Source organism: Solanum stenotomum, chromosome 8 (assembly GCF_019186545.1).
Source record: "Solanum stenotomum isolate F172 chromosome 8, ASM1918654v1, whole genome shotgun sequence".
NCBI lineage: Eukaryota > Viridiplantae > Streptophyta > Magnoliopsida > Solanales > Solanaceae > Solanum > Solanum stenotomum.
The window spans coordinates 53,533,232-53,557,399 of NC_064289.1; the positions used below are offsets into that span (position 1 = coordinate 53,533,232).

The 24,168-nt window shown below is 35.9% G+C and overlaps 1 long non-coding RNA gene across 1 annotated transcript in view; it reads left to right on the forward strand.

The window, feature by feature from the left end:
- The first annotated feature begins 1,520 nt into the window (after positions 1 to 1,520).
- Positions 1,521 to 24,168, forward strand: part of LOC125872767 (uncharacterized) — a 66,073-nt gene continuing 43,425 nt past the window's right edge. The window contains exons 1-2 of the long non-coding RNA XR_007447156.1: positions 1,521 to 1,598; positions 2,115 to 2,424. This is a non-coding gene — a long non-coding RNA (uncharacterized LOC125872767). The remainder of the gene's footprint in view (positions 1,599 to 2,114; positions 2,425 to 24,168) is intronic.

Below are 24,168 nucleotides of genomic sequence, written 5' to 3' on the forward strand. Positions count from 1 at the left end.
AGCTTATCCTCCAAGGCCTACAAAGTAATAGCCCACAAACAAGGAAGACGATTGTCAGTAGAGATGTGCACTTTTTTGACAAAGAGAAATGGGACTGGAAGGACAATCAACTTTCAGTCAAAGTTTCAGAGGAGCAAACATCCGATCAATGGCAAAATGAGTTAGTGGATGATCCTCCAATTAGAGGTACAAAACTACTCTCTGAAACTACCAACAAAGTAATGTGGCAATTTGTGAGCCTATGGGGCATGAGGAAGCGCTTCAAGATAAAAAATGGAGAAACGCTATGAAGCATGAGATGCTAATGATCAAGAAAAACAACACTTGGGAGTTAGTTGACATACCGAAAGATAGGATGGTCATTGGACTAAAATGGGTGTTTAGAACCAAGCTTAGTTTTGATAGTTATATCAATAAATAGAAGGCTAGGCTTGTTTTCAAGGGATATTCCCAAATATTTGGTGTTGATTACTCAAAAACCCTTGCTCCAGTGGCCCGATTGGATACGATTAGACTGTTGCTAGCAATAGTAGTACAAAAGGGCTCGAAAGTGTTCCAGCTAGATGTGAAATATGCTTTTTTAAATGGTATACCGCAGGAAGAAATTTATGTAGAGCAGCCCAAGGGTTTCGTTGAGCAAGGAAAAGAAGAAAAAGTATGTTTGGTTAAAAAGACTCTTTATAGCTTAAAACAAGCTCCAAGAGTGTGGTATAGCAGGATTGATGATCACTTGTTGAGTTTGGGGTTTGTAGGAAGTGTATCTGATGTTACACTTTATGTCAAACATAAATGAATTGATCTTCTCATTGTTTCCCTTTATGTTGATGATCTCTTGGTAACGGGAAAAATCGTGTGGCTGGTTGAAGAGTTTAAGAAGGAAATGGTGCAAGTCTTTGAGATGACAGACCTTGGACCAATGACATACTTTCTGGGAATGGAAATCAAGCAATATTGTGATGAAATTTTTATACGTTAAAAGAAGTATCCGGGGGAGAAACTCAAGAAATTCCATATGGGAAATTGCAAGGCAACAAGCACACCAATGAATCCAAAGGAGAAGTTAAGCAAAGAGGATGAAGCTGATAAAATTGATGAAGGAAATTTCAGAAGCTTGATTAGATGCTTGATGTATCTCACTGCTACAAGGCTAGATATTCTATTTGTTGTAAGGCTTTTATCTAGATTTATGCATTGTGCTATTGAAATGCATTTGCAAGCAGGAAAAAGAATCATAGGACGCATTAAAGGTACTACCAAATATGGTGTCAAATTCAAAAAGTGTGAGAATTTCAAGCTGTATGGATTCTCAGACAGTGATTGGACTGGATCCATTCACGACATGAAAAGTACATTAGGATATTGTTTCAGTTTGGGATCAGGGATTTTCTCTTGGTGTTCAAAAAAGCAGGAAATTATCGTGCAATTGACAATAGAGGCTGAATTCATTGCAGCAACACATCAACAAATCAAACCTTATGGCTGAGAAAAATATTTTCTGATTTGCATATGGAATAGAAGGTTAATGCACTAGCTATTTCGTATATTCCAGTGTTCGATGGGAAGACTAAACACTTCAACATCAAGCTATTTTTCTTGAGGTATGTGCAGAAAAACGGAGAAGTGATTCTTGTTTGTTGCAAATTTGAAGATCAACTAGCAGATGCATTTACGAAATCCCTCCCTATCAACAAGTTAGAGTTCCTAAGGCAAAAACTTGGAATTTGCAGCTCCTAATGCTAGGAGGAGTATTAGTTAGTTACTTTAGGACTGTAGTATCTAGTTTTAAGTTTCCTATATTTCTCTTTTCAATTATTTTAGGAAGTGTTACCATGGTTAGCATCATGACTAAAAAAAGGACCATGATCTATTTCAGTTTATTTCTTGTATGTTTATGTATCTATTTTTCTATAGAGTTAAACACACTCTACATAAGTTTTTCTCTCAGTCATCTTCTTCATTTTTAGTTCCTTATAATTTCTTGCTTTCTAGTCTGATCAAACTAGACATTGTCTTCTTTTCCATTTTCTTATTAAAAAATAATAGTTTCTGCATCTAACCCTTCATGTTTTAGTTTCTAATTTGTAGCTACTTCAAATATCCTTTTTCATGTTCAGGTGCTGAATAATAAAGATTATTTACAAGAAGTATATGACCGCACTCCACTGGGGCGCCTGGGAGAACCATCTGAGGTTTCATCTCTTGTGGGATTCCTTTGTTTGCCTGCATCTTCCTACATCACCGGTCAGATAATCTGTGTTGATGGTGGAATGTCTGTAAATGGCTTCTACCCTCACCATGACTAGAGGAATAACTGCCCGTAGAGTAATGCTACAGATTTGCAGGAGAAAAGTTTGTCGCGTGTGCATCTCAAATGCATCATTGGCTGGACATTCCATGAGTAGTGGAAAAGTTGCTTCTTAGCAGGTTTGTTATTTTGTTTTGAAAACTGGATCAATTTTTCAAATGACTTGCTTGATGATCAGTGTTGGCTCATATCTGATGCTGCCTTAATGCTCTTCTATTTTTGCAAATATGATGCCACTCATTACTTTTTACCTTCAGTTACTCCCCTAAAAGTTTCTCATATGAATAATTTGAGCTAATAATATTGATAATATTATCATCAACAATAATATAATAATTATAATATCCCCAAGGCTTTTATTCTTTTATGGAAAACTTTTAATAACAATCTGTTAGTGTGAGCATTTTAATATTATAAAATTATGCATATTTGCACTGTCAAATTAACAATTTTTATGTCCATTGAAGCTGCCTCTATTCATTGCTGCATTAGAACGTTGGAGGCATGTGTCCCTAATTACTCATTTTGGTGTAAATGTTCTTTAGGCTTAATTGCGTTTGGTTACTGCCTGGACGTTTGGTTGTTGCCTGGACGTGGTCTTCCAAAGGCCATTACTTCTCCATTGAAATTTCACTTTATGTCATTCTTTATTCCTTCACTATACCTTGTAACCTATGTAATCTCTAGACCATTTATGTTTTCTATTTACTACATCATTATCTTCCAATTCATGGCAAGGAAGACATCCTCACCTATCAAACCACTCCCTAGACGTGACAGGCACTCGCTAACAGCACCTGTCGGGCGTACCAAATATCCGTACACTTACCAAATCATTTTTATATGTTAAAAGAAAACAATGATCCAACTAAAATCATATATCGATTAATGAAAGGAAAGATTACTTAAATAATATATCTCTAGCCCAAATCCCACATAAGACCATGGAGCATCTATTAGAGTTACATGAGTTCAATTGTCGGGCATGCAAACCCAAGGAAAGAAGTCATAAGCTATAATTAGATAGAGCTGACACACTAGCCTCCACGAACAATGCGAAGGCTCACCTCAGTAACAGAATCCACGCGAATGAACTCGTCAGCCACTAGTCTCATCGTTTACAATGGTATCTGCATATACATGCATGTAAGGAGTGAGCTATATAGAAATATAACCTAGTAAGATCGTTGACCCACTACTTAATTACCCCCAGAACAAGTGTTAGAAAATATATCTTCAGAAAAAACACACATAATGATATGCACAAGAATTTGTTCTGTATATAATGATCAATAAGTCCAAATAAATGTGCAAAAAGGACATTAAATGTCTCGAACTCAATCCGCACCCAAAGCTTGTCGTAAACGGCAGTGAAGGAGATCAGCTAAGCACCTCAACAAGTCCAAGCACCTCGACAAGTCCACAACAACATATATAATGCCCTAAATTATACTATGGGAGCAGGTATAAGCCCCTAACATATTACGACAACATAGGTACACCCCTAACATATTACGACAACTATGTATGATCCTGATAACTATATCACGATAATGAATACGGATGTCCAATATCGCACCACATATAACTTATAAGAGAATAATTAGTATTCTGTCAAGCACATGCTTGTCCCAACAAATGGACCAGATAGATAAAACACATTTTCAACACAGGTTTGAAAAGCAAGCACTAAAGCTTAAAGTTCCACAATCTTGCACACATAGAACACCAACCAAAACAGCCCCCACTTGCCTTAATCTATGCAAAATATTGATTAACTATATCAATTATACTAGTCGAGGTCAAGTTTCAATATTCCTAACTTTCGAGCTTAGAGCTAAACTTTAATATCTCCTTTTTAATCATGAATGAACGATATCAAGAATATCTCTACATCAATAACCAAGCTTTAAATTAGAGAAATATCTAAACCATGGGTTTGTACTCTATTTCCCAAATAAACCGACCATGCTTGAATAATCAAAGATGAAGAAAAGAAGAATTTCTTGCAGCAACAACATTGTTGTCCCAGACCACTGCCTATAATGGCTTTGAATTCCACTTTTTTCTTTAGCTCTTAGACCCAAGATCACGTAATGATTACTTCATTCACCATGATTATCAAATCATTACTTGCATTAATGGTTAGTAATAAATCCCCATCTATTATCACCTCTATATCAAAAGCATTACAACAACCCACATTTTGAATTTCCTACCCCCAAGTGCCAAGGAAGAATCTCGATACCTGAGAGTGAGAAACAAAAAAATATAATTAGGTTTGCCCACTTCTTTTCAATACTCTTAATAACTTTAATAATTATTGGTGATGATACTCATTAAAAAACGGTTATGATACAACTCTTGTCCAGATTTTGTTGAGTTATATTTTGTGATTAGGCTATTGTATTCTAGAGGGACAAGTCAAGAAGACTACTACTGGACCGGTAAAAAACATTTGTTACAATGAGCTTGAATCTCCTTAAAGAGAGATATATGCACCTCAGCCTGAAAAAATCTATTTTTTCATTTTATTTTTCAATTGAAATTTGTTATTTTGTAATTTGCACTAACAATTTTAAGGAGAATCATAATGACTACAATTGAAAAATTGCAGATATCAAGATATGAGATCTTAACAAGCCATTTCGGTTTAATGGTAACCATTTCAAGAGATGGAAGAGTAAACTATTATTCTACTTAAGTCTTCTCAATGTTTTGTATGTGTCAACTGAGAGGAATCCTAATAAAGTTGACAACACCTCTATGAATGATGATGGACAACTTATTTCTCATCTAGAGAAAGTGGAAAAGTATAATGAGGATTCCTACAAGTGTCGGTATTATATTGTTAAATGTCTATCTGATAAATTTTATGATTATTATGATAGAACTTACTCTAGTGCAAAGAAAATTTAGAATACATTCTAGAGTAAGTATGATATCAAAGAAGCTCGAGCGAAAAAAAATATGCAGCTAGTAGATTTTTTCATTTTCAAATGATGGATAGCAAATCAGTGGTTGATCAAGCTCAAGAATTTATAATGATTGTTGAAGAGCTCACACCAAGAGCTCTGGTCTGAGGAGATCAAAATTGGAGATAACCTTATTGTTTATGGCATAGTAGATTAACTTTCACCTTTTTGAAAGAAATTTCAAAAAATGTGCCACAAACAAAAGAAAACCTCTATTGAAACGTTTATAATGCGAATCCACATGGAAAGAGCAGGTAAGGGGCCAAGATGCATTTTTACAATTCGAAGAGAGCAACATCACAATGAAGGTAAATTTAATTACTTCAAATAATGGTACTCTTGATTCTCACAAAAATACTTCTATGAAGCCTAAGAAGAAAATATTTCAAGAAATAAATGGTAGACCTCCCAAGAAAAATAATGGTGGAAATAACCAAAAATAAAATCAACAAATTCAAGATAAGAGACCGTGCTTTGTCTCTGGCAAGAGTGGACATATAGCTCGATTTTTCAGATTCCAGAAATGTGGTCCTACATCTCAGACAAACGTTATCAAAGAGCCTTTTTGTGGCAGTGATTACCAACATAAATATGATTGTGAATGTTGATGGATTGTGGGTTAATTTTAGTGCAAACTATCATGTCTGTTATGACAAAGACTGATTTAAAATATACTCCTTTTGAGGAGCCCAAAACCATCATGCTTGGTGATTCTCATACTGCTCAAGCGCTTGGAACGGGAGATGTCGAATTGTGTTTTACCTCTGGAAGGATACTGTGAAAGATGTACTTTATACTCCTTTCATGAGAAAAAAAATTGATGTCTAGTTTTCTTCTTAATAAAGAAGATTTCAAACAAATTATATAATTTGATTAATATGTATTTGTGGAAAAAGGGGTATGCTTGTGATGGAATGTTCAGACTGAATGTTGAAATGAACAAAGTTTCTACTTTTGTTTATATGCTTTCTTCTACTAATTTTTTACATCCTCGTTTGTGTCATATTAATGATCGTTATTTTGGAATCATGATTAGTTTAGGATTAATCTCAATGATTCAAAAGAATTTTGAAAAGTGTAAGGCTTGTAATAAAGTCAAAATCACTAAAAAGCCTCATTTTCAAGTAGAAAGAAAAACTGATCTATTAGAATTAATTCATACTAATATTTGTGAACTTGGAGAAATTTTAACTCGTGGAGAAAAATAGATATTTTTTCACTTTCATTGATGATTTTTCTAAGTTTACATATGTTTACTAGGTGATGCTTCTGAAAATTTAACAATTTGTCTCCATGAGGTTGAAAATTAATTTGGAAGAAAAATAAAAAGAATTAGAAGTGATAGGGTCACAAGTAACCTGAAGCTAACCCTGAATCTAACATATCACAAGCATATTGAAATAACTCTAACCAAGCGGAAACATAACTGAATAATGAACATAATCTAAGGGAATTCAACTTAAGAATATTTGAAAGAAATAACTGAGCTCAAAGTAGAAAACCCGAATCAACAAGTTTGACTCTATGTCAGAAAGCCTCGAATACTGATGAGCTGCTGGGACAAGTCCCCAACTAACTCTAAAATGCTGAAACTAACAAGGAACTACCTAAACCAAAAGGCATAAATAAATGTCCTCGGATGATAAGAACTCACCCCTGACTATCGCTGATGTGGCGCTGATATGAACTAATCACGTGGCTGAACATGAGAACCTGAGCCTGCATCATAATAGGATGCAACATAGAATATGCATCAGTACTACGAATGTACTGAGCATGACGCATATGCAAAGCTGATTGAATATATATACATGTTAAAAATACTAGTCAAGTATGTAAACTGAACTGAACTAAAGAGTATAGGCCCAAGATACAATAATGCATAAAAACCAGAATGCAAGAGTAAACTAGAAGCATCCTGAAAAACTGAGAATAAATATAACTACAGGCCTGAAGTACCTTACCGAAGCTATAAGTGTGGGAGAGTGTATTAACTGACATAAACCACATGAGCTAAATTTGGTGTCCGATGTATACGCCTTGTCGAGAGGACTTAATATACCTTGTCGGGGTATAAAGGCATGACTGCGGCGTGATCACTAAAATTGATGCCTAACAGTGGACTTATAAACTTACAATGGCACGTAGTTTTGGGACTTGAGGGTACACTAAACCCTAGTCCAACTTGGTGCTAAACACTACTTCGAAGCTAAACACTAGTAGCTCATTTTAAACTGTGGTCCTGAATTTATGAGATAAAACGAAATGGGTCTGAAAACAATTTCTGAGAAAAATTGAGGACAAAAAACTGACTAAATTTTGTTTGATACTAAATGCTAACACCATGTGCTAAATTTCGGAGAAAAGCTAATTCATGTGAAAATACTACAATTACAGGCTAAGTTTTTTTACTTTCAAATCTCCATAAGAATTCATGCAAACACATTTAAATAAGTATAGAATCGAGTAGTAATCACAAGAATCAATTTGGTAAAGAACTTGCATAGTTGGGCAAGAACCCTAGTTTCATAAAACCATAATAATCAAAAAAGGAGTTTGAAGTTTTAGGCATAAGGGCGAACAAAATCCTTATTGTATACCCACATACCTGGTGGATGAAAATACTTGAAAGAAATCTGATGTTGACGCTTGGAGGAGAGAACCCTAGGCTTGGAAATTGGAGAAGACGTTCCGTTTATGCTTGAAACTAACTTGAGAGGAAACTAATTAATTTTAGGTAGTTTTTGACTAATTAATTAGTCTTAGACGAAGTGAAACGACATAGTTTAAGTACCAAACACATAAGGGAAAATACCAATATGATCCTGACGTAAAATTGAAGAGATGATTGAGAAGAGGTGCTTCACGGGCCGTTTAAAGCATCACAACCCGTCTAGTGGGTCATGATGTTACCCTGCTCGACAGGACTTCACTAAAACGAGCACAACTTCTTACTTCGGGCTCAAAATTAGGCAAAACTCGGTGACATTGAAAAGAGGACTCAAAAACCTTTAATTTGATAGGTCATGAACTACCTAGTTCATTTTGTGCTGAGAGATATGATCGTTTGAAGTTGACCTTAACTTAAAAACTCACGAGTTCATCTATGTGAAGGGCTGGACGGTCCGTACAAGACCCCACAAGTCGTACAGGGACCGTCTAGGAGACCCCTTGCTTGGAAGCTCTAGACGGATGGGGGGCTCCTCTTAACGGGCTGTCTACCTCTTCACGGACTGTTTGGGGGTCCGTCCAGGTGTCAGCCCTAGATGGTGGTTCACAATGCCCTTAATGGGCCGTGGACCCCTAAACGGTCCTTCTAGGGTGTCGTGAAGGGTCCATGGTTCATTTTGGGTTAGTGGACTTGTCTGTTTGCCCTTTTTTATCCCTTTCTCGAATTTTCAGGTGTTTCATATAGAGGTCGTGAATATGAATAAAAATGAGTTTAATTTTTTTGTTAGATCATAGAGAATAATTCATGAAATTACTCTTCCTTATTTCCTTGCATCTAATGATGTAGTAGAAAGAAAAAATAGACTTTGGTTGAATTGACTAATATCATGCTTATTGAGTCACATGCACCTTTAAATTTGCGGGGTAAAACTATTTTGACTACTAGTTATGTGTTGAATCATGTGCCTCATAAAAAAAAGTCTAAATTGACATTTTTTGAATTGTGGAAAGTTCACAAACCAAGTATGGGATTGTCTGGTATTTGTGAGACTAATAGATCTCAAGACTTCAAAGTTGGGTAAGAAAATTACTACTTGTGTTTTTATTGGTTATGCTTCAAATAGTATTGCCGGTAGATTTTTTTAATCGTGAAGATAATATTAATATTTCACGAAAACAAATTTCCTTTTGATTCTACAAATAGCGGGGGTCAAAGGATTGAAAAAAATATTTTGTCACTGCCTAGTTCTTCTTCTACTTTGAAAAATAAAGAAATTGATAATTTTGAGTTTAGAAGAAGTAAAAGCTAGAGTAAAAAAATATTTTAGTCCTAATTTTTATGTTTTTAATGTTATAAAAGACCCTCTCACTTTAAAATAAGTTTTACCTTCACATGATTCTATTTTTTAAAAAAGAGACCGTAAATGATGAAATGAAATCACCTATTTCAAATAAACCTTGAAAATTAGTTGATTTACCACCGGTTTGAAAACTATTGGTTGCAAATGGATCATTAATAAAAAGTTTAGACCGGATAGATCTGATGATAAATATATTTAGACTAGTTGCAAAAGGTTTTAAGCAACTACAAGGCTTAGAATTTTTTTAATATTTTTTTATCCGGTACTAGAATTACATTCATTAAACTTTTAATTGCTATAAGCGTAATTTTTTGTTTGCATATTCATCAAATGTATGTAAAAACTGTTTTTTGTTAATATGGAACAATCCGAGTATTGTGTTGAAGCAGGCCAAGAAAGTAATGTTTGTAAACTTACTAAATTTCTATATGACTTGAAATAGGCACCAAAGTAATGACATGAAAAGTTTGATTCGTCCATGATTGAAAATTGTTTTAAAATGAAATGGGTGTGATTCGTGCATATATCATACATATTGAAATAGTTCACATGTTATTATTTACCCATATGTTGATGATTTATTAATCTTTAGCTCTAATATGAATGTTATTGATGAAATAAAAAATATTCTTAGGAGTCATTTTGATATGAAAGATCTTGATGAGACAAATTTTATTTTTGAATAAAAATTACAAGAGCATGTGATGAAATTTTTCTTGACCAGTCACATTATGTTGAGAAAAGTTTGAAAAAATAATAACTTTCGTGATTGGAAGCATTTTGTAACTCCTTTTGATTCAAGTGTTCACTTGTTTTCTGTTCAAAGTGAAAAAAAAAATGATGTATTAAGTCCAAAGAAATATGCAAGTTTAATTGGAGGTTTTGAGATATGTGACTGATTGCACTAGGCCTGATATTGCATAAGCAGTAGAAATACTTAGCAGGTCCATAAGCAAGCCAGGTAGTGAAGACAAGTGTTATGAGATATTTAATTGAGACAAAACTGTGTGGTTTGTTCTATGAAAAATATCCTACATTACTTGACGGCTTGATGCAGATTGAAACACTTTATCAGGTGATTCATGTTCTATCATCAGTTATATTTTTACTTAGGGCAATGGTGCTATTTATTGGAAATTAAAAAAAAAAACTATAATTGTTAACTCTACCATGAGGGATGAACTAATTGTTTTAGCTTCAACTAGTAAAAAACAAAATTGGTTGAGAGATCTATTATTTCAAATACTATATTTTACAGGGAAAATGCATAAGTATCCCCCTAACCTATACCCGAAATCCCAGAGACACACCTAATCTTTACTAAGGTCCTATTACCCCCCTGAACTTATTTTTTAGTTAATTGTTTACCACTTTTCGGCCTACGTGGCTGAGTCCGTGATTTCACCTATGTTAGGCGCGTGGGTGCAGCTTTTAGACAGCACTGACCAATAAAAATTGGTCATGTGTTAAAATAAACTTGGAAAAAATAAATATTAACTCAATTGTCTTCTTCTTTATTATTGTTCTTCATGTTTGGAAAAAAAACCTCCATTATCATAAGTTAAATTGCTCCTTACTTCGAAAAGCTAACAAAATAAAATCAAGAAAAAACTAACCTTTGAACTCAACCACGATTCTTGATGACTTAGAAGTAGGNTTATAAATAATAGGATAGCTTTTTGAATTTTGGGAAGTGTAAAAGCTACTTTTTAGAAAGTTGAAAAAGTGGGGCCCGGCGCGTGTTGAACAAAGCTTTCAACCTATTTGGTTTATATTGCCACGTAAGCCGAAAAGTGGTAAACAATTAATTAAAAAATAAGTTCGGGGGGGTAATAGGACCTTAGTAAAGGTTAGGTGTGTCTCTGGGATTTCGGGTATAGGCTGGGGGGGTACTTATGCATTTTCCCTATTTTACAAAATCAATCTACTATTTTAATTCATTGTGATAGCACTGCTGCTCTTGGTAGAGTACAAAACTGTTATTACAATGGTAAACCAGACCTATAATGAGGAAACACAGTAATGTGAGATCTTGTTTGACAAGTGTTAGTTAATGTGGATTATGTCAAATCTTGTTATAATCTTGCAGATCCTCTAACTAAGTCCTTAACAAGAGAAAAGGTTTGGAGCACATATAGAAGGATGTGATTGAAATTTATAAATCCTTGAGACATATATGAGGAAATCAAACCTAGCTAGGGACTAGAAATCTATAATTAGGTTCAATGGGAGAAAACTAATCATATGATGACTTGTTGTGAAAAAATGCACTATTTTTTATTCCCTCCCTATGATGTGAGTGCATTGTTTCATGTAGTGATTTGTGAAGGTTGAGTTTACAAAACTCTAAATGAAATCTATAGCCCATATGTGTGGAGTGTTAAACTTACAAGAGCACTCTAGACAAATTTCACCTATGTGAGTGTGGAAGTAGGTCACTTCTTATGAGAATTGGGCTTATTCTCAAAAGAACTCATGAAATCGAGATAGCACAAGGCAGTAACGTGGTGACTTTTAAAAACACCTTGATTATTATGTATAGGTAGTAATATTTTATTTTCCTTAAGCATCCATGATTCAATTGTAATTTGTAATCTTGTAATTTTCATTAACACAATATAAATCTATTAAATTAGATGAAGGAGAGTAATATGGCATGTCCTTGCCCAAATAGTTTTTTTCTTCTTTTTTTGGCCCTTTATATCATTTTTTTTTTTTGAAGTGGCATATCTCTTTGGGTAGGAATCATGTTTATCATTTTCTTCTTATTTTTCTATCTATATCATTTTTGTAAGATTAATTTATTTTAAAAGGCCATCTCCATAACTCACACCCCTTAATGTTCAATATTCTTTCTCTTAATTGGTATTAGTAATATTCATAATTCTTAGTTCTTTCATTTTCATAACCTCCTCGCAATTAATTGTACAAATTTGTATCACCTAATTAAAATCAAACCAACATGCTATCTATACATTTTAGTTGTCTATGGACAAAGATTGTCGATGGTGGTGGTTAACAGTGATAATGGTTGATGGTGTTGGTGGTGGGATGACAAAGGTTAAGGTGGTTGGTGATTGGAAATAGACTAGTGGTGAATATTATTCCACACAATAATACTTCTTAATAGTATTAAGATTATTTTCAAGATTTTAATGATTAAGGCCTATTCAGATCAATTAAAATACTTAAATCTTAATAACAATAAATGCATTTAATGACTTCAGGTCTGAACCATTTAGATATAGACCTCCATAAAATGCAAAAAAAAAGTGATCAAATTTACTATGTATATCATTGACTTGAGTCACGGACATTTGCTGTTCACATCAACCATGTCTCCCAGAAATAACAATATCTAAAATATACTCACAAATACTCATGGATAGTTTTTCCATGAATTCAATTTGAAGTTATCATTGACTTGGGTCAAGGACATTTGTTGTTCACCTCAACCATGTCTCCCAGAAATAATAGTATCTAAAATATACTCACAAATACTCATGGATAGTTTTTCCATTTATTCAATTTGAAGTTAAATTTAAATTTCTTTTGAAATTTGAAAATATTTTAAAACTGGTTTTCATAAAATTCACTCTAAATCACTCACAAAAGTTTAAACTAGTTACAAATTGCATTCATGTTTAAACATAACTTCAATTTTCAAATACAATTTTCAACTTGAAAACAAATTCTCCTCTTCTTCTCTGCCTTCTTCTCCTTCTCCTTCTCCTTCTCCTCCTCCTTCTTCTGATGAACTTTCTTCTTCGGATGAACTTTCTTCTTCTATGGAAATACCTAGATAAAATTATATACATAATTCGAAAAGAATTAAAAGTGATTTAGACTGGTTTCAAATAAAAATTAAATCTAGAAAATATATTTATGACATGTGTATATAATGTTGTAAAAATTCATATTGATGAAATAACATCATGAGTTTCATGTGAACCTCATGCTTTCTTTGAAATATAAGTTTTGTTACTTTTGCTAATTAGTAATAAATCTAAGTTTCTAATGAAAAAAGTGGACTAAATTACTACTGGATATTTCAAATAATATCATTTTTTGAAAGCATTAAGTTATTAATATGAAAAACAATGTTTCTTTGAACACAAGAGGAGGTGGCACTAGTCATTAATTTAAATTGAAGTTGCAGAAGGTTGATAACAAAGACTAATAAAAGACGTTAAATTTAAAAGAAATATATAGCTAATGTTGATGGTTGATAGGTATTGTTTCATAATGTATCGTATTATTGTATTTTTTTGTACTGTATCGTACTGTATTATTTTAATACACACAATATTTCGATACATTATATCATTCTTCATCATTACATCATGCCACATGTCAAACTATTTGAATGATAAACCTATAAGAGAAGTAGGGTACATGGTAGAGCATCTATGAAAAGTTAAGGTAAAGGATACACATGATTATTAAATAGTTGGTAAATGAAAAAATAACATGAAGACAATCATATCATGAAACAATCACACCAAATCATCCGTGACACAGAATCAAATTTTTTGTTGTTACCTAACGATAGATTTAAACGATTCATACAATAAATTTAAATAACAATAAAAAATAACTGGTACGTACCTTCGATAATAAATCTTCCGATGTCATTCAACTTTGCAGCAATATAATCCGGATCATCAATCGTTACATTGTGGGAGGGCGTCTTATGGACACAAGCTAAGGTTTGATAGAAGCAATACATGCGATTATCAACCTCTTTGCCCAACACTTCAACTTTTTTGTACCCATTAGTTTTAGTATCATACTCATACAAATGATTTTCTGTGAAGGGAGGTTTTACCACAAAATACACATCTTTGCTATCTATGAAGACTGGGAAACCTTCAATAATGTCGTAAGGGCCCAAAACAAAATTGTCCAAAATATGGGAACCCTTCCAATTGTTGTTTGCATTATGACAAGTACTAATGACTATGGACTTTTTGAAAATGGATACAAGGGTGAGTACGCCTCGTGCCACCCCTAGCCATATATCGTGACCAGTGAAGATTTTACCATAGTTGAGATCAAATTGATCAAAAAATTGAGGTCGATCAATTAGTATAGACTCTTCTCTCTTTGTATCAAAAGTTATAATACTAGTGTCACTTCTAAGCCAATATAGACAATTGTGCCAGTAAATAGGTGGACAATAAAAAGATAGAGAGATTGAAGTATTGGCTCTCAATTGGATTTCACGCCACACACTAGATCTGTCCGATGAAAGTACATGAAATTTGTAGAACCAGTTGAAATTTTCTACTAGATTTCTAATGGTGACCAATTTATGTGTATCTGAGCCTGGGTAATCAATTGTTAGGCCTATATAACCAATCGTATGTGTTAACTCTGGGTATGGTATTAACTGGTGTTCTCTGGTTGTTGGATTGCAAATACAATAAACCCTAATTTCGTCAAAGTCTAACAAAATTAGCCCATTACATGAGGCCAAAAGATCAACATCATCCGATAAATACGTTGAACATTGAATGATTGCACTAGGGTTTAAGGAAATTTTGTAGAAACTTGATAAAAAGTCCGATCGATATATGAGTTCCGTAGAATAAAATTTTTGATTTTGGAACAAAATTCTGGAAAAATTAGGATCCGAAATCCTACCTTCATATTTCTTGCTTAAAACTTTACATTGGATTGCAAACTTTAAGGGCAGGTGCGAGATGATTTTTTCAACCATATCATCATCAAATTCCATGTTTTCCTCCGCTGTGTTGTTGTTTGTCATACCCTTAATTCGTTTCATTCTTTCTTTGGAGTGTATAAAGGAAGATATGAAATGTATTACGGAGAAAACATCACTGAAGTGATTCGGAAGATCCATATTAACAATCAATGAACCATATATATTTATCTGTAATGAATATTACCCAATAAGAAATCAAAATAATAAATAATATATATAATAATTATATCTTGCGTAAGAGTATAAGTTTAATGAATAAGTGAATTTACCTTATTTAGTCATGAATATAAAAACACATATTTTTGTCCTATTCGTACAATTATAATGTACAAGAAAAAAATTAAAATATATCAAGATACATTATAATTAATTATAGATTATGTGTCACGACCTAAAAACACAAGTCGTGATGGAATATATGTTCACAACCTAGAGGTAAGACAACCTAGATAATCTCGTCACCACATTCGTGGGGCCCATGCCTTGTTCACAAAGGGTTGGTTCCCTTCTCTTCGCTTTCACGGGGTCCTTGCCGCATTCACGCGACTCTGTTCCCTTATCCTTCATGTTCACAGGTTCTTTTTCGCATTTGCGGTTCTCTCTATCCGCTTTCACGAAGAGATATTTGGTCTAGATTTTATTTAAAGACTAGACTCGATCAACAACTCTTTCCAGAATTGAAATTGCAATTTCTCTCTGATTTTATGTTAGAATCGGGTGATTCAAAGTGTGGTGTGATCGGAGAGCTTGAGGTTAAGTGTGTGATCAGTCAGAGAGTGTCGGGGAAGCATTATTTGAGGTAATTCCATTTTATTTGGGCCGTCTTAGCTTAGTTTTTGCTCTTTAATGTTGAAATGTATATGTGTGGATGTCTCCACAGTTCCGAGCCCCTGAATTATGTTCCAATTGCAAAACAAGTTTAGGGGACTGTTTAGGAATTTTTGATAGAGTCGTTTCCCGAAATCTTGGCTCGGGTCCCATGATTCCCATTTTGACTCTAAAATTAGTTTGTCTCCATTTTAAGTGAATTTAGTTTCTAAATAACCATACTAACGTTGTAATTCTATTTTTGTTAGCATGATAGAGTTCAGAGGTCATACGAAAAGGAAAAGCTCTGGAAACGTGATTTGATGTACGCATGGTCATATTTAAGGTGGGCTACGGCTTCCCATTCCATAGAATGAGTTGGAAGATGTGAAATCATGTTGAATTAAGTGAATCGGGAGCAAATACCTAATTTATCATGTTATTTTACTTATAAATCATGTTTTAGGCTTATTTTTGGGATTTTTAAGATTAGAAGCATGCTAGTTGTGATAAGTGAGCACCCTTATCTTATGGTTCACCTTGTTTGTTGTAATTGATTGATTGTTTGAGTATGATTGGCCTTATTCTAGGCTTGGACTTTTGCTTTCCATAGATTTGCAATATTTGGAACCCTTTAGGCCTTATTTTTACTCCAACATCATTTCAGATAGTTTAGCTCCTTGTAGACCAGTGTAGCAGACTTGAGTCTAATATATTGAGCCTTAACTTAGGCGTTGTCTCAGATTTGATGAATTTCTATCCATTCTCCTTCCTTTTATGGCCCGATGAGATGCATTTGAGATTTCGGGCTTCGTTTGGGGACTTGGGACTGGAGTTAGTTCAAGTTTAGTGTGTTGTTCTGATTACTTGCGAGTGGCCATCATTCCATGGTGTTTTTATTATGATGATTTTCCATGAGATCCTTCAACAACCCTCTATTATCGCAAATTCAAGGTCTGGTCACGCTGCTCATAATCCTCTACGGAGTTGATCCCTACTAGTGGCAGATTTGAGGTCTGGTCATGATACTCAATATCCTCTTCAGAATTGATTTCTACTAATCGTAGATTTATGGTCTACTCATGATACTCAATATACTCTATAGAGTCGATACACTTTGGCTACTTACTTCTCCAGCTCTGAACTCAACCGTGTTTCATTTATAGTATATTTAGCTATTTTTTGTACCTATCGAGCTTATAGGGGTCTTTTCAGGTTTTTCTTAAACTTACGCATGAGTGTACTTTCCAGTATAATGGGGTCCAGTTAGATTTAGTTTAGATGTTCTTAGTTTTTTCTATCATAGTACACTCTTATGTTTTTCTTTTGAATCCCGCTTTGACCTTACTTGTGTCTAAATTATATCATTTTATATTGGTTTTTACTTTTCCTTCTCAATCAGCCTATGATACATGTTGAGTAACTATTGTTTTGGTATTCATGCTATACTCATCATCTATTTTGTGATGCTATTCTGAGCACTAACTATCAATGTTGATCGTTTGAGCTTGTTGCAACTTTGATCAAAGGCAAGGGTAAGCACTTGGCATCCTGAACTTACCTGTATCTTCAAAATTTTGTTAGCCAGTCTTTTGCTTTTGAGACAAGCTTGTATTTTGGGTCAACTTTTGGGACCTTTACTCGTTTTTAGACAATTTTTTACTCGTGACTTCTAGATTCTATGAGGGATCTACTCTATACATATTTTGGTTGTTTCTCTATTTCTATTTTTAATTTACTCCTTTGTATATCTCTTACTTGATGTTCTAGTTAAGGGTATGCTTACCCACTGGTGGGTATAGTAGGTGTCATCATGACTCGAGGAATCATGTCATAAATAATTTCGTATCAGAGCCAAGTTCATCGGTCTCACTTGTACAAAGCTAATACCTAGTAGTGTATTATGGAATAGTGCAGATACGTCCCTAACCTATCTTTGGGAAGCTACAAGGTATCATTAGGAATATATTCTATCTTTGTATCGCTTTTGTGTAGTGTGTGTAGTATTGGTTTAATGAAATCTCACTTTTTTACTCTTTTGTATGATGGCCTCGTAAGTGTCACAGGGCAGCCAAGGGTAGGGGTAAACCACCCAAGAAAGTCAAGGTTGCAGTACCAACCCTAGATAGAGAGATCTGGAGCCTGCAGTGGACCCTCCAGCAACATATGCTCTTAATAAGCTAGTGGGGTTGGGGCCAGCCCAGCTACCACCCGGACCAACTATGCCTACCGAGTTTACACAAGAATCACTCAATTCTTGAAAGTTCTAGAGGGTATGCACCAGGCTCCAGCTGCCGCTATAGTTTCACCAGCTCCATAGGATCAGCCTACAACTGAGGCACCGTAGGTCAAGGTACCACATGGGGGTGCCCTATCTATGTTTACAGTCGGAGCTATGCCATTTGGGGAGCAGAAGTTGCTCGATGTATTTTTTAGACTTTCAACTCTGAGGTTTGATGAGGTTGTGGGAGAAGATGCCCACGAGTTTCTTACTACTTACTGAGAGTGGCTATTCACTCCAGATTTTATGGAGTCAAGAGAAGATGTTTTCACAACTTATTAGCTAGATGGACAAACCAAATAGTGGTGGTATTCTTATCTTGAGACTAGACCAGATGGGCCTCCTCCAGTGTCTTGGTCTGGGTTTTCTATGGTCTTCTTGGTTAGGTTCATCCCTAGTACCGTTATAGATCGGTTGTGGGATTAGTTCTCCTAGTTGGAGCAGGGCTCCATGACTGTATCTAAGTATGAGGTGAGGTTTCACAAGCTCTCCCACCATGTCACTATGATCCTACCTAATAAAGAGGAAAGAGTTTGGTACTTTGTCAAAGGGTTTAGATTTTAGCTACATATTGAGACACAAGTTATGGTCTCTGTGAGCCATTGTTAAATAGCTCCATCATGAGGCTATGGGGGAAACTACAAGAGAGCTAGGCATGGGGGCAATTATATCAGGTCCTATTTTAAGCCTATAGACTCATATAATAGCTCTCAATAGCGCATTCAGCAGGGCCATTCCAACTGGCATGTTCAGGCCTCACTACAGGCTTCAATGGGCGAATGGTATAGTCATAGTGATGTTGGCTTGAGTCAGAGTCGAGATGGTTCCTAATAAGGTGTTGTATTTTGTGATAGGCATTACTTTGTGGGTCAATCTGCATAGAGTTGTTACAATTGTGGGGGACTTTGTTCATTGGTTCAGAGATTTTCCTTTATGTCTATGAATTTCCCTAGCTCTATATATAACTCTACTAAATCCACCAGTAGCACCTCCAGTTAGAGGTAGAGGCTAGGGTAAGGACCATTGTGGTGGTCATCAGGGTATTTCAGGTGGTCACTGAAGAAATGGGTCAGGTGTAGGACAGATACCTTAGGTGTAGGCGGAGAGACTCACTTGTATGCAGCTCCAGCGAGGGCGAAGGCTAAGGCATCAGATGATGTGATCACATGTATGATTCTCTTATGACTATATCCCACCTCAACTTTATTTGTTCCAGGCTCTACCTTTTCTTATGTGTTTATATATTTTTCTTCTCATTTGAGTATGAGTTCGGAGCTAGTGGCAGTGTCGTTGCGTGTGTTGACCCCCGTGGGTGAGTTTTTATTAGTGGATCAGGTGTTTGGATCTTGTTTGGTGTCTATCCAGGGGCATGACATCCAGGTTGACCTTATTTTGCTTGATATTCTAGACCTTGATACTATTGTGGGCTTGGACTAGTTATCCTATTAACGTGTGATCTTAGATTGCTTCTTTAAAACTATTACCTTAGTCATGTCTGGTATCTCCCAGTTCTGTGGTAGGGATCTTGTAGTAGCACAACGGTTGAAGTTATTTCATTTATTCAGGCTTGGAGGCTAGCAGATTCTTATCCTACTTGTCATAGTGTGAGATGTGAGTAGGGAGGTTCCTTTAGTTGAGTCGGATCCTTTTGTCTGTAAGGATGTGGATGTGTTTTCTACCGACCTACCTTGCCTACCACCAGAGTGTGATATCAACTTTCCTATTGACCTTAAGTTGGGTACTCATCCTATTTTTATTCCTCCTTATCAAATAGCCCCTGCAGAGCTCAAGGAGCTCAGTGTTCAGCTTCAACATCTCTTGGGTAATGGATTAATTAGGCCTAGTGTATCTCTTTAGGGTGTCCCCATTCTGTTTGCAAAGAAGAATGATAGTACGATGTAGATGTATATTGAATACAGGTGTCACGCCCCGAACTACCCCCGAGATGCAGACACGGGACCTAGGACCACAAGTGATCCCAAGTTAAATCTGTTGGCATGATCACGAGCATACTAAAGATAATAAACTGATGCGGAAGCTAAATCATAAAAAAATTGAAAAGATAGGGAACACCCATATACTATAACTAAGATAAATGAAAACTAATGAGTTTAATACAAAGAAGATATTAACTCAATACTAAGCTGAATCTAACTATGTCTGAAAATAGCCTCTAACTGACTAGAAATGTTGGGAGATGACCTAACTAAGTCTAGAAAAACTGAAACTAAAGGACTAAAAATACTGAAAAGAAACTCATGACTATTGTCCTCGGAGAATGAGGACATACCACTGATTCTGCTGAACAGAAGATCGGGAACTGATGTAAATGTGATCTGGATGCTGAGAACCTGAACCTACATCACGAGAAGATGTAGCGTAGAGTATGCATCAGTACTTGAAGGTACTGAGGATGTAAGATAGAATAAAGTTGAAATACCATATAACTGAACAAAGCAAATAAGCAATGACATAATCTGAACATGATATAGCTACTGAATACTGAGCTAACTGAATGCAATGACCAATTTATAACATGCTGAGACTGAATACTAAATATATTGATACATGGTCAATGCGATAGAATCTGACTGAACTGTGGGAGCTACTAATAACCGATAATAAAGCCACATGAGCTAAATGTGGAGTTCGATGTATACGCCCCATCGAGAGGACCCACTATACCATGCCAGAGGTATAGAGGCATGATGGTGTGATCACTGAAATGATGCCCACAAAGGGGACTTACAACCTACGTTGCTAGTAGTTCTGGGACTATTTGGGTACGCTGAACCATAGCCCAACTTGGTATTATGCTACTCCCAATGGATTAAGTGATTAACACATTATGACTGGATTTTTGTAAGTTACTTTATAGCTCAAACTGGACATGCAAACTGAGTATGCAACAATTAACTTATATTGATGCATTAATAACTGAGGCATGTATAACTGAATAACTGAAATAACTACCTAGCATGTGTAATTCAAGAACTAAAAAAATACATAGTTGGGGTTCTGGAATTCATGCAATAAACCGAATACTAACATACTAATCTGATTTGGATCATTCTAACAGCTAAGAACCCAATAATTCTAACATTCAAGAAACCCTAAGTCTAGTCATAATAAGGGATTCAAGAAACTGATTGAAAACTAGGGACCTAATGGGTGAAAAGAACCCACTAGTGAAATCCCACATACCTGGTGACGAATTCCACGGAGAAATCTTTAGATTTCGGGGCTGGAACTAATGGAACCTTGATGCGTTCTTAAACTAGGGTTCTTGACTTCTCTTCTCCTCTTACGCTCTAATTTTTCTAAGTTTTGATAAATGATTTGACTTAGGTAAGTTCTAGTTATGTTTCTAGGCTTAAACTGACTAAAACCTCATAATTTAGGGTCTAAACGACGTAGCTTAGGGGTTAAACGAAATAGGAAAAGACCAAAAAACCCTGACTTAACTATTATCGAAGTGACCGACAGACGGGACCTATGGGCCATAGGTCAACCTACGATCCGTAGATTAGGGTTGTAGGTCAAGTCTGCTCGACAGGGCTTCACTAAAATGATCATAACCTTTTACTCGGAGATCGAATTTTAGCAAACTCGTTGGTGTTGGAAAGAGAATTCAATTATATATCATATCATAGGTCATGGGAGACATAATTCCTTTTGTGCTGGGAGTGATTACTATTTGAAGTTGACCCAATTAGAAATTTCCCCCTAATTGGTTGCTGGCCTTCACCAACGATCAGACCTACGGACCGTGGATCGAACGACGGTACATGCTGGTCGGCCGTCATTCGTGTAAGAGGCTTGGTAATGGGGCCCTCGATCCACGGACCGTGGTTTGGCCTACGGACCGTGGGTCTATCCGTGGGTCGAGACTTAGCCAATTTTTAGAGTTGGGTTTTGGGTTTGTAGTTGTGACCTATGGACCATCAGCACGGGCCTTGGTCTGACCTACTGTCCGTGTGTGGCAACCGTGGGTTGCACCTGCAACTACTAAAAATCTGAAATCTGGTCTGCTTTCAGATACGGGATGTTACATTATCTCTCTCTTGGGATCATTCATCCTCGAATGAAGACTAAACTGGTTGAGTATACAGGGAAAAAGCTGTAATCCCTACCACTAAGTAATAAAAACTGGTTTCTTACTAAACTGAGTTCCAAGAACATGCAAATACACTGAAAATGCAAGGCTGACTGAAGAACAAAATACTAAGACTGAATTAGCGCATGAATGACTGAAAAATTGAAGAAGAACTATTACCTCAAGCTGGAATGGAATCGGAAGGAAAGAGGTGAGGATACTTGGACTTCCTGGCTGCTTTTGCCTCCCAAGTAGCTCCCTCTACGGACTAACTCATCCACAAAACATTGACTAAAGCGAAGAGTTTCTCAACCTTCGAACCTAACGATCAAGAATCTACCCACACACTTCTTCAATAGTGAAATGTGGAAGACTGGATGCACTGCTGCCAAATTTGCTGGCAACTTTAACTCATAAGCCACTTTACCAATCCTTTTCGAGATCTGATAAGGGCCTACATATTTGGGACTGAGCTTCCCTTTCTTGCCAAACCTCATCACCCCCTTCATAGGTGACACCTTCAGGAAAACCCAATCATCAACTTGGAACTCTAGTTCCCTTCCCTTTACATCTGCGTAAGACTTCTAGCGACTCTGGGTTATCTTAAGTCTATCTCTGATGGGTTGCACTTTTTTCATAGCATAATGGACTAAATTTGGCCCTATCAAGGTTGTTTCACCTATTTCAAACCAGCCAACAGGAAATCTACATCTATGCCCATACAATGCCTCATAAGGGGCCATCTGAATGCTAGAATGGTAACTATTATTATAGGCGAACTCAATGCGAGGAAGGTGATCATCCCAACTCCCCTTGAAATCGATCACACAAGCTCTCAACATGTCCTCTAAGGTATGAATGGAACGCACTGCTTGGCCATCTGTCTGTGGATGAAATGTTGTGCTAAAATTAACCTGAGTACCAAGACCTTTCTGAAAGGACTTCCAAAAATGAGAGGTAAATTGAGGACCTTTATCTGAAATGATACACAAAAGAACCCCATGCATCCCGACTATCTCATTAATGTAAAGCTTGGCATAGTCCTCCGCCGAATATGTAGTCTTGACTGCCAAAAAGTGAGAAGACTTAGTAATTCTGTCAACTATCACCCAAATTGAGTCATGTTGTCTGCGAGTACGAGGTAATCCTGTGATGAAGTTCATGTTGATCACTTCCCACTTCCAAGTAGGAATGTCAATCTCTTGAGTCATACTTCATGGTTTCTGATATTCTACCTTGACTTGGTGGCAATTTGGGCACTTAGCCACAAAATCTGCTATATCTTTTTTCATACCATTCCACCAATAGGCTTCCTACATATCGTGATACATCTTAGTGGCACCTGGATGAATATAATATCTGGAATTATGGGCTTCTGCAAGAATATGTTGTCTCAACTCGCCCACATTAGGAACAAATAATCGACCATGATAGCGAAGCACACCATATCCCCCTTGGGAGAATACCTCAACTCTCTGTTGATGGACTGCACCCTTGTGTTCAAGCAATATCGGTTCACTGTCTTGCTTTTCCTTAACTTCCACTACTAAAGAAGATTTTTCCGCATTCTGAACCATTACACCACCATCTGATATGCTCATAAGACGAACTCCTAGGCGAGCAAGTTTGTGAACATCCCTTGCTAGTTCCTTTCTTTCTTCCTTAACATGTGCTACACTACCCATGGATAATCTTCTAAGAGCATCTGCTACTACATTTTCCTTACCTGGATGGTAATACACGTTGATATCATAATCTTTAAAGAACTTATGCCACCTTCTCTGGTGAAGATTCAACTCTTTCTGGGTGAATACATATTGGAGGCTCATATGGTCTGTGAACACATATACATGAATACTATACAAGTAGTGTCTCCAAATCTTAAGTGCGAACACCACTATTGCAAGCTTGAGGTCATGAGTCGGATAATTTTTCTTATGTACCT